The sequence below is a fragment of the Vigna angularis genome, chromosome 7 (assembly GCF_016808095.1).
Source record: "Vigna angularis cultivar LongXiaoDou No.4 chromosome 7, ASM1680809v1, whole genome shotgun sequence".
Classification (NCBI taxonomy): domain Eukaryota; kingdom Viridiplantae; phylum Streptophyta; class Magnoliopsida; order Fabales; family Fabaceae; genus Vigna; species Vigna angularis.
Window position 1 is genome coordinate 25,239,378 of NC_068976.1, and position 10,637 is coordinate 25,250,014.

Below are 10,637 nucleotides of genomic sequence, written 5' to 3' on the forward strand. Positions count from 1 at the left end.
ATCACACGGCCAAAAGAGTCATCACTACCAAACCATCCTCTTCCCACATCACACGGCTGAAGAAAAACCATGTTTTCTTATCACACGACCAAAAGAGTTATCATTACCAAATCATCATCTTCCTACATCACACGATCGAAGAAAATTTCTTTCCCGTGCCGCATGACTAAAAAAGTCATCCCAAATTTATCGGTAACGTGGGTGAACTCCACAACAACCTATCTTAACCTTACACACACCTACACCACAAAGCACCAGTTTAGAATATATCCAAATAACATAACAATAGTCTAAATCACATCCAAATAGAACATCTTTTTCTCAATCTTAAAGATATACACAACTAAAGCCTCGTATCACAAATTAATACCACAATTACTAAAATCACATATTAAATAAAACATAAGTTCTCAATTATTAAATAACGTTAACATTTAAACATGTTTAATATTTTAGTAAGTATCCAAAACTACAAGTGTATAGCATGAAAAGAAACACATAATTACCAATTACGTTACATAGAATATTTATGAGAAAAAAATAAAACAAATAATCACACGTAATTAACCATGTCCTATCTATAATTAAATGCCATAAATATGAAATATTGCACAGCATGCATTAGTATATAAAATATTAATGAATGACATAAGAAAGTGCATGAAAATGAAATATCCTCTTTACGCTGAAAGTATATAACATAGCTTATAATAGACTTAAAATATTCCCCTGTATAGAAATATTATATCTAACTTAAGCTATTCAACTGCCAATCTCACGTAACTAATATATATATAAAATAAACAAAGCTTTTCTCTTCCTAATCAATAAAGCCCATCTCAAGTGGACCCACCTAGGTTCAATAATATCAAGACAATTAATAATCATATGTTATAAATTCTTTAGGTAAACCTCCAACAATTATCCATACTTTTAATTTAATTTATTCTAACTAACCATGGCCCACTTTGTATTTATTACAAATTCACTCACTTTTCCACTTACGTACACCTTTCTTCTCCTTGCGATAAAAAGAGTTTCCATACACACACATGGACCCTTTCCTTCTATACCAATAAAAAGTCATGTATCCTTACTTTGCCATTCAAAAGCAAATATAATTCTTTCACCTCTGCCTTGAGTAAAAAGAAATGTGCCCCTTTCCCTATTAAGTTCACAAGCCATGCACACATAAAAATAAAAGGAAAACATTTCTTCAACAACAAAAATTTGACAATAATTTGACAACGATACGTGTCGTTCTGTCATTTGTTGTTTTAAATGAGTTTTTTAAAAAGTTAAATTTTGTTTTCGAGGGTGTTTTTGGAAAGAAAAATGTTGAAACTTATTGGCGCCTTTCACAAAGTGAAATTCATCCCTACGAAACTCTCTCACCAGTTTTTCGTTCTCCATTCCAAATTCTCGCTCACCAATGAAGTGTTATTTGTCCACCGCTGTGAAAATCGTGCTTGGGTCCACCATTCTTGTATTTTACTTGATCGTGTGTGTCAGTCCGCCATTGAAGTGCTGGGAGGAAGTTTCGCTTGGGTCCACCGTTGTCGTCATTTGTCGAAAAGTTTCGGTTTTTCGTCGTCGTCGTTGGTTCTTCGTGTGTGTCGGTCCGCCATTGAAGTGCTGGGAGGAAGTCTCGCTTGGGTCCACCGTTGGCGTCATTTGTCGAAAGGTTTCGGTTTTTCGCTGTCGCCGTTGGTCCTTTGTCGGTTGGGTGCGATGGTCACTTTGTCAGCAGCAATTTTTCTCTTTTATCCAAAGGTATTGTTTATTCGCACACTAGGTCGCGCTTCGTTCCTGTGGTTTTTTTGGTTTGTCAATGATTTCCTCATTTCTTTGTACTCTGTATCGTGCAATGGATGTGGTTACCCATTTTCCCTTCCAACTTGCAAACTCTTTGTATGTTGCTGTGGGCACTGTTCAATTCTGTTCAGATTAACTGGGGGCATCTCATTTGAAACAGGATGAAAAGGGCTACAAGGGACAATGCCCAACTACCATACCCTCATTTAATTACCACATTCATGGAACACTTTGGTGTCCCTACAGAAACTGATCCTTTTACCCAATTAAGCCTAAACAAAGGATTGGTTTCGAAGTTCTATCATCATTTGATTATCAAAAAAAATGGTGAAGGAATATGGGTTCACAAAGATGACGTTGGCAATGTACAACAAGAAGGAGGAAATGAAGAACCACAAGTTGGGAATGAAGAACATGAAGTCAGACAACCCTCTCAAAATCCAGAACAAACCTCTTCTACAACATTGAGTGAAGTAATCAAACAAATACAAGATCTGCGGACGTTCGTGGGCGATAGATTTGACAGAATTGATAATCGTGTTGGAGTCGTAGAGCAAGAACTTATTAACTTCCGCAACCAATTTGATCGACAACCACCTTCTTAGATTACATTTCATTGCATACTGTTATGTACCTTTTAATTTCAAAACTTGTTGTTTCGTGAACTGTTGTTAAATTTGTATATTAATGTAATTGCCTATTATTATTGTTATCATTTTTCATTGCTCAATACCCTTCATTATTCCTTTTACGTTTGTTTAATATTGAAGTATTCCAACTTGGAGTATTCAATTAATGATCCATTCACAAAACATGAAAACATGGTCTTGTAGATCCCTGGGGAGTGCTTCAGTCATGACTGGGTAGCACACCTGAACTTTCGGTACAAATGGGGATTTTTCCACTCGTAAGCGATTACGATGCCCCTTTAATCGATTACACGTGCATCAGACATGTGTCAATGGTGTAGGACCTCCCCTCTCAACCTAGGAACACCTTTACTTGGTCTTCCATCCACATAGGACTGACCTAACTTGAAATTTCTTGTTGTGGACACTATCAACCGTGGCCTACAGGGTTAATCAATCCTCAAAACATTCAAAACACAGTCTTGTAGACCCTTAGGGAGTGCTTCAGCCATGACTGGGTAGCACACCTCAACTTTTGGTACAAATGAGGATTTTTCCACTGGTAAGCGATTACGAGGCCCCTTTAATCGATTACACATGCATCTGTCAATTAAAAAGCCACTACATGAACTAACATCTCAACCTAAAAACACTTCCACTTGGTCTTTCATCCACATAGGGGTGACAAAACTACACATTTGTTAGAACAATCACAAAGGATGAATATTAAATAATAATATCAAACAACAAATGGAATGAAAATAACAATCACAATTAGAATAAGCACTTTCTTTATTAACAATCAAATCAATTGTTCCAAATACAGCTATCCATTCTTGGGCATGTACTAAATACTACAATATTCAAAAATTACATAAGTCACTCAAGTTTTGGACTATATCCAGTGTAGGGAGTTCTACGATGTTTACTTTTGTAACGCTTTCGGCATACTCCTTCCTTCATAACGGTTTCATGGCAGTAAATTTGTCCCTCACATGCAAAGTCATTGTAAATTTCTCCGTCACAAGGCGTAGTGCAACCACCCTCATCTTTACTCTTCTCTTCAAGCAGCTCAGCCTGCAATGCAGATAACTCTTCTTGAAGTTCTTCAATTAAAGCATCTTATTCCTCTAAAGCCGCATTAATAGCTTTTTTGTGTTTCTTATTGGTTGTTGACTTTTTTTGTTTCTTCAAACTCTCTGCACTTGGATTAATTGATGCTTCCACAGATGTCTCACTCATTTCTTTCCTTGATGCACCATAATCATCAAGCATCTACAATTTAATCACAATTAACATTGTATAGAACCATTCATTCAACCAAAATTAATAAAACAATGAAGTACATACCACACCCGTCTCCATTGCACGTTTGATGAACTTGTCACCTAAATTTATATTCATCCCATGCAAAATTCTTGGGTATTTATGTACACAAACATTAGAAGGAAGGGAACGATCATAAAACCAAACCTGAAATACATCAAACACATCATAATTACTCATCTGATTTAACTACCAACAAACAATCCATGTAAATAATTTACCTGCAACATGTATACACAACCATCCACATAGACAATGGTTGCACCATTTCCTCTATTCCACTATATACAAGCTTTGCATAAACTACTAAGTAGATAATGGTACACTATACGACCCCAACAAAAAGTTCCCAAATCACTTATTCTATCAATAATTTCAAACAAAATTGGGAATATAGTTTTGGTGCGATTAGGTAACAATACCTCAGTAATTCCTACCAAAACGTACAACCTATAAACATCTATTGAAGGCAACTTTTTGTGTTGTTTCAAAATAAAATCGTATATCAAATCCAATTCATATTTTCCATTACCAAAGTACTTCCGACAATGACTTTTTCTAAGTTTGTTTTCATTAAATTTAATCTGGTCACCAACTAAACCCAACCTTAAGCTTAAGGTAACATCTACTTCCTTGAATTCAACAAATTTTTCTCCAAAACTAAAACCACCTCTCTCATCAACCCATCTAATCAATAAATCGCTCAAAATATTCCTACCAATCTTAAGGTTATCATGTAGTTCTAAAAACCATCCAAATTGCGTCTTCAAAATAATGGACTTGTGCTCCTCACTCAAAATTTCATTCAACCGAACAACAAACTTGGTTTTCAATGAATGACGAACAAACAACTGCACAAAAAAATAATATATATTTGTTAACATTAACCAACACAACTCAAAACCCAAAACCAATAACCACCAAAATGACCAACAAAAGCCAAAAACAATAACCCAATCCCAAAATATGAATATGGAAAACGGAAAAACTACATACCTTGTTCGAAGCAGCAATGTCACCGGACGAACCCATTGCACAAAAAAAAACACCTCACAACTTCGACACAATCAAGAAAGATAGCCTTCGAACAGACCAACCACAAAGATCGTTGAACGTAAGTTGCCCAAATCGCGAACTTCAGAGACAAAAATAGCATTCGAAGGGGGCCACCGACGACGGAACTTGTTGAACGTCGACGGAGATTGTTGAACGGGTCGACAGAGATTGTTGAATGGGTCGACAGAGAAAGATTCTTGAACTGGTCGACAGAGATTCTTCAACGGGTCCAGAGAAAACTTCACCGAGAGTGAGAATGTCAAAAGAAGAATGAAAATCCTAAATTAGAGAGAGGAGATAGTGCTGAATGAAGAAGGGTGATTTCGAGATTTTGAAAAAAGAAGTCTGACCCTTTTTTAAAAACAATTTTTTTTAAAAAAAAAATATTTTAAATCATCCAATAAAACGCTGACACATGACGTTTTCAAATTTTTGTCAAAATTGTGTTGTTAGAATATCGGAATCCAAAATAAAAACACTTATGCACTTATTTCAATAATCATAATCATCATTTGCTCAAGCATCACTTTTTAGGAACATCTCATTCGTTTTCTTCACAGCTAAAATGAAATCCTGTTTCTATTTTTTTTTCACAGAGCATCTTATTCAAGAAGTAATGTCATTGGAAAGAATCAGAAACATGTAATTGTAAATTTGTCCTTCTGTCATTCATCCTTGAAAGGAAAGGGTATGAGGAAAAACAACAGAAATTTTTAGGCAAATTTTGGATTCAAGGAACGAGACAACAAAGAATAATATTATTTCCCATGCTTTGTTGTCACCATAGTACAACTATAAAAGTGAACTCAAATTTAGCTAAACTTCATAATATGTAAAATAAAACAATTTAAAGCAATATAGTTATTCAATAATATATAAAGTTTTCAATGATTTTAGTTATCACGTATGCTTAGTTATTCAATAATATATAAAGCTTGTTCACATTCTTGCAGTTACTAAAAGACAAACAAAAAAAATCATTAACTATTCAAATGAAAGTGTATAAGTATCCGAGCTCTTCCTGCACGAGGTTAATTCTCTTTCCATATAAAGTTTTTCTCCAAAAGTAAAATGGGATTCACTGTCACTCCAGATTTTCATGATCGGTAGATATTTTGCATTCTCCATAATATAACTTGCAAATTGAATCTAACCATGTACTTAGAGAAAGTCAGATTTTACATCTAACCATGTAAAACTCTAACCTAAAACTCAGAAAGTTGAGAAGGTCAGAGCACTGTTAAAAAACCATAGCATTGCACCTCCAAATTTCCCACACTACACTGAAAGTTGTCTCATATTGGGCCTGTTTTAGAAGGCTGCCCACTTCCTTTAGCTTTTTATTTATCTCTGGTTTACTTTCTCCGCACAACACTTTTTTCTTTTTGTTTTTGCTTCTTCTCTGGAATATTCAAGACTGACGAGAGGGGTTTTTCCCTGCACCAATATACTGTTCATATTTCTTCTTGCACGAGTAAGTTTATGAATCTTTCCTTCTTTGCTTCTTCTTCTTCAATTATTTGCATCTTCTTCATCATGGATCACATTGCTTTTACCTTGATTGTGCATCTTTTTAGTAACTGCATATACCATTCTAACATGGTATCAGAGCTTTTCCTTTGAAGGGCTCTGCTGCCTGTTTCTCTACTCTCTTCTTTTTTTTCTCCTTCTTTTGCTTTTGTTCTCTCTGCCATGGCAGACGATAACAGTTACCTCTAAATTCATCCTAGTGAAAATCCTGCAACTGCCTTTGTCTCGCTCGTTTTTGACTATCCCAACTATCATTCTTGGAGTCGCTCAATGCTGACGGCTCTCAGCGCCAAAAGCAAGATTGAGTTCGTTCTGGGTGATCTTCGTTCACCTGAAGCAGACAAGCCTGAACACGCTGTCTGGATTAGAGGGAATAACATGGTTGTGTTGTGGCTTGTCCATTCTGATTCCACGAACATTCCGCAGAGTATCATATGGATGAACAAGGCTTCAGAAATCTACACACTACCCTTCTGAATTCCAGTGAAGTACAGAAGCTCTATCAATTTCATCTCTTGCTCTCTTGTCTCTGTACTCCGTTCTCTGCTCTCTCCCTCTCATCTTTGTCCTCCATCTCTCACTCTCTCCTCCCTCCCTCTTTCGCTGCACTTCTCTATGTGTCTCCCTCACAATCTGTGTTGTCTCTTCTCTCACGGACAAGGACAGCGGTGTTCAGTGTTTGGTGTTCGTCTCAGTCATCTCACGTAGAGACCTCAGCACAATTTAAACTCCCTTACCATCTGTGTGGTCTCTTCTCTCACAGACAAGGGCAGCGGTGTTCGTCTCAGTCATCCCACGTAGACACCTCTGCGCAATTTAAACGCCGATAGAGACCCCTGTCCAATTTAAACGCCGGTAGAGACCCCTGTCCAATTTGAACACTAGAGACTCTGCTGTGTTTTTGTTTTTAATTTATAATTTGTTATTTATCTTTGTTTTTTAGTTAATATTTATTTTGTTATATCCGAAAAAAATTATTATTTTTATATTTATTACTTTTATGTTATTTATTTATTTATTTTTATTTTAAATTGTTATTGTTTTTTATATTTTATGTTTATTTAAATATTATTTCTGACGTAATTATTTTTTTACTTTTAACATTTTTATTTGTTTTGTTAATTTATTTTTAATTTGTAAGATTTTATTATATTTGTATTTATTTAAATATTAGTTATCATCGAAATAAATCTTGTTATTTTTAACTTTTCATTTGATTTGTAATTTATTTATAATTTGTAATACTTTTTAAATTTTTTAATTATTGATATATTAATTATTATTTAATTATTTGTTATATTTTTTGACTTATGTATTTATTTTTAATTTGTTGTGTTTTTTATATTTGTATATTAAACCACATTTTGGATAGCATCATTACTTTATCATCTGTGCACAAAATTTGTTCAACTTCATTTAATAGAAAGGTATTGTGGAAATTTGGATGTCCAGCCAGAACTCTTGGAGGTGCAGGGGATCACTCCTAGTTTGCATATGAACATGAACGACGACGGCAGATACAATTTCGCAATGCAATTCAAAACCACTCCCAAAGAAAATATTATTTTTGTAAGTTGTTTTCTGTTAGCAATTGTTATAATTGTTATAATATATTTTTGTATTGCAATATGTAAGAGAAGTCAGCAATCCATTGCTGTGGTTGCAGTGCAAGAAGAATGATTGTAATATTTTATGCAATGTAGTATTTATATATAATAAATAAATAAAATGGGGGTTACTAATAATATTTAAATTATAATTATGTATTTAAAATATGAAAAATGGATGTGAAGATCTCGTCCTCGTTTTTGTGGTGTGGATGACCGATCAAATCATGTGGAAGAAAAGTGAGTTGATGAAAAAAAAGAGTGTATGCTCCTTGTGAGGGTGTGTATAGTGTGAAAGATGATGGAAATGTGAGAAAACTAGGTAGTGAGTGACTGAGGGAATGTTATGAGGTTGCCTCCCCTTCTTGCTTTATGTGCGGAGTGGAGAAAGAAAATGGAGTTATTTTTCCTGCATCTCACCGATATCTGCACTTTCTATTGGACTCTTTTGCCTTTCATTTATTGAACTCCAACAAATGTCTGCACCAGTGATCATGATTAAATTCTGTTGGTTTAATTCCAACAACCAGCAATAATGGTTGTTTCTTCGACACTCATTGTTTATTCTTGCGGTGTGTTTTTGTGCGTGAGCTTCTAAAGTTGTGGTTGTAGTGCTTCCATTTTGTGGTTCCGTGGTGACCCGGCGTTCTGGTGGTGATCCCAACGTGTTGGCAGTGGTCTCGAACATTGGTGATAGGTGTTGTGGTTCGTGAGAGGAAAAAGATGGTGAAGCCGACATTCGAGATAAGCACCTGAGGTTGAGGAACAACGTTCCAAATGCAGTTAAGTTAAGGACTCGTCCGTCTTCTAACGCCAGTTAAAAATCAAACTTCGAATTACGGCAGAACTTTAATCAATGTTCGAATGTCGGCGAGCTCTTAATTGCATTTCAAAGACAGATTAAGAGTTCATCGTATTTAGAAAGCTGGTTAAAGTTCTACCATAATTCGAGATGCGGTCACCCTTTTTATTTCTTTTTTAGATTTTACTTTTATATTTTTTTATTTTGTTTGTTTAATTATTATGAGTTTTTTTTAATTTATAATATTTATATTATATAGTTATTTTTAGTATTTATTTAATAGTTGATTTATTATATGTTAATATTTATTATTTGTTAATATATTTCTATTTTTATTTGTTATTTAGTTTTGAATATTTTTTTTGTTATTTATGCGTGTTTAGTTGTATTTAATTTTTAATAATTTTTTGGTTTTTTTATTTAGTATTCAGTTTGCAATATTTTTTGTAATTTTGTTTTATTAGTTAATGTTTTTTTGTTGTAATCTTTTTAACTTTTTATTTCATATATAATATGTTTATATTTTGTAATTATTATTTAAATTTTAAAATGTTATGTTATTTGTTATTTATAATTTAACTTGTAATATGAAATAATTTTTTTATCATTTAATGTTTTTTAGACTAAGTTAATTTTTTTATTTATGATATAATCTATTTAAGTTTTGTTGTTTTTTATTTAATTTTGAATTTATGTCTCAATGTTTTTAATTTTTTATTTAATTTATAATATTTGTATGTTTTTTATTTATTATATAATGTTTAATATGATATGTTGCTTTTATTTATTAGTTAATTTTGAATATGTTTTAATGCTTTTAATTTTCTATTTAATTTATAATGTATTTATGTTTTTTAATATGTGATGTTGCTTTTTTTAATGTATTATTTAATTTACAATTTAGGTTGTTGTTGTTATTCGATGGAGGAATATGCAGTCGTAAGAATGTTTATTGTAGGTTGTAATTAATATTATAAAATGGATAAATATTTATTTGTCGATTCTTAAATAAATTTGGGTTTTGTGTTTAAATTTTCTTTTTTTCTAAATGAAGTGGTTGAAGGCGACTATAGAGATAAGTTTTTCACTAATGAAATTTTCTCTTCACGCGACGATTTAATTGAATGAGTTCGAAAGATTGGATTTGACCTTGGATTTATTATCGTGATTATAAGATCTAACGTGAAGCTGGAAGAAAGACGTTTGTTTTATTAGGTTGTGAAAGAAGTAAGAAGTATAAGAAGTACAAACTAGATGTTCAACCTAATGTATCCGACACAAAAAAATGTGAGTGTCCATTTAGGTTGGGGGATAAACCGAAAGGACAGAATTAAGTTTAGGTTGAGGGATAATTAGTGTGGATATTCGTTTTACCTTCAACGGATGTTGGCATCCGCTGACGGATGCTCACATCCGTTTAAGGGTAATATTTTTTAAACTTTTGTTTTTATTAGTTTATCGTTATTACTTTTATATTATTTTTGAAGATATTTTAATAACGTAATTTACATGTTTTGATGTATTATTTTTGAATATATTTTTGATGTATTTTAATAATGTATTTTTGAAGATTTTTATTGTTATTAGTTTATATTTATATTTTTTTATTTAGCACATTATATATAATTAGTTTATAAATTTAATGTTTTTGTATAAAATATTAGTTTATTTTTATTTATGATGATATTTTAATAGTGTAGATATATTTTTTATATATGATTTTTGTATTTTTTAATTGTTTAACAATTTTATAATTATATAAAAAGTTACTTATTAGTTTAATTATATGAAATATATAATTTAATTATATTAACATTTTTATATTTGTTTGATTAGTTATTAATTATGTTAATGAGACTCATTATAATTTTA

At 32.5% G+C, this 10,637-nt stretch overlaps 1 long non-coding RNA gene across 1 annotated transcript; it reads left to right on the forward strand.

The window, feature by feature from the left end:
• Positions 1 to 5,883: 5,883 nt before the first annotated feature.
• On the forward strand, positions 5,884 to 9,038 carry LOC108337585 (uncharacterized). Its single transcript, XR_001832929.2, has 3 exons — positions 5,884 to 6,300; positions 7,809 to 7,925; positions 8,576 to 9,038. It is a non-coding gene; the product is annotated as an uncharacterized LOC108337585 (long non-coding RNA).
• Positions 9,039 to 10,637: the final 1,599 nt, after the last annotated feature.